A 330-nucleotide genomic window follows, 5' to 3' on the forward strand; every position below is an offset into this window, starting at 1 on the left:
CGAGGTGGGGGCGGGGTACAGCCTTGAACGCGTTTAAAGCCTTCTTTTTATCATTTACAACTATTTATAGTGATACTCCAATCAGGATTTTTAGGCATTTATTCAGGGCCTGAATTTCATTTTTGAAAATGGGGGGAATTCCCCTCTTAGGTGTCTCTTGTAAGAGGGGAAGAAGCACGGACTGTGCTTTCACACAGGAGTCCACTACTGATACGTGGCTGTTTACCACAAACACAACATTTATCCATTATTTTGATTTCAAATCCACACATTGTCACTGAAAATGCTTTTTCAGCATTGCAATTCTTTTTTTACACAGTACAGTAATAT

The sequence above is a fragment of the Sinocyclocheilus anshuiensis genome, unplaced genomic scaffold (assembly GCF_001515605.1).
Source record: "Sinocyclocheilus anshuiensis isolate Anshui unplaced genomic scaffold, SAMN03320099.WGS_v1.1 scaffold2245, whole genome shotgun sequence".
Lineage (NCBI taxonomy): Eukaryota > Metazoa > Chordata > Actinopteri > Cypriniformes > Cyprinidae > Sinocyclocheilus > Sinocyclocheilus anshuiensis.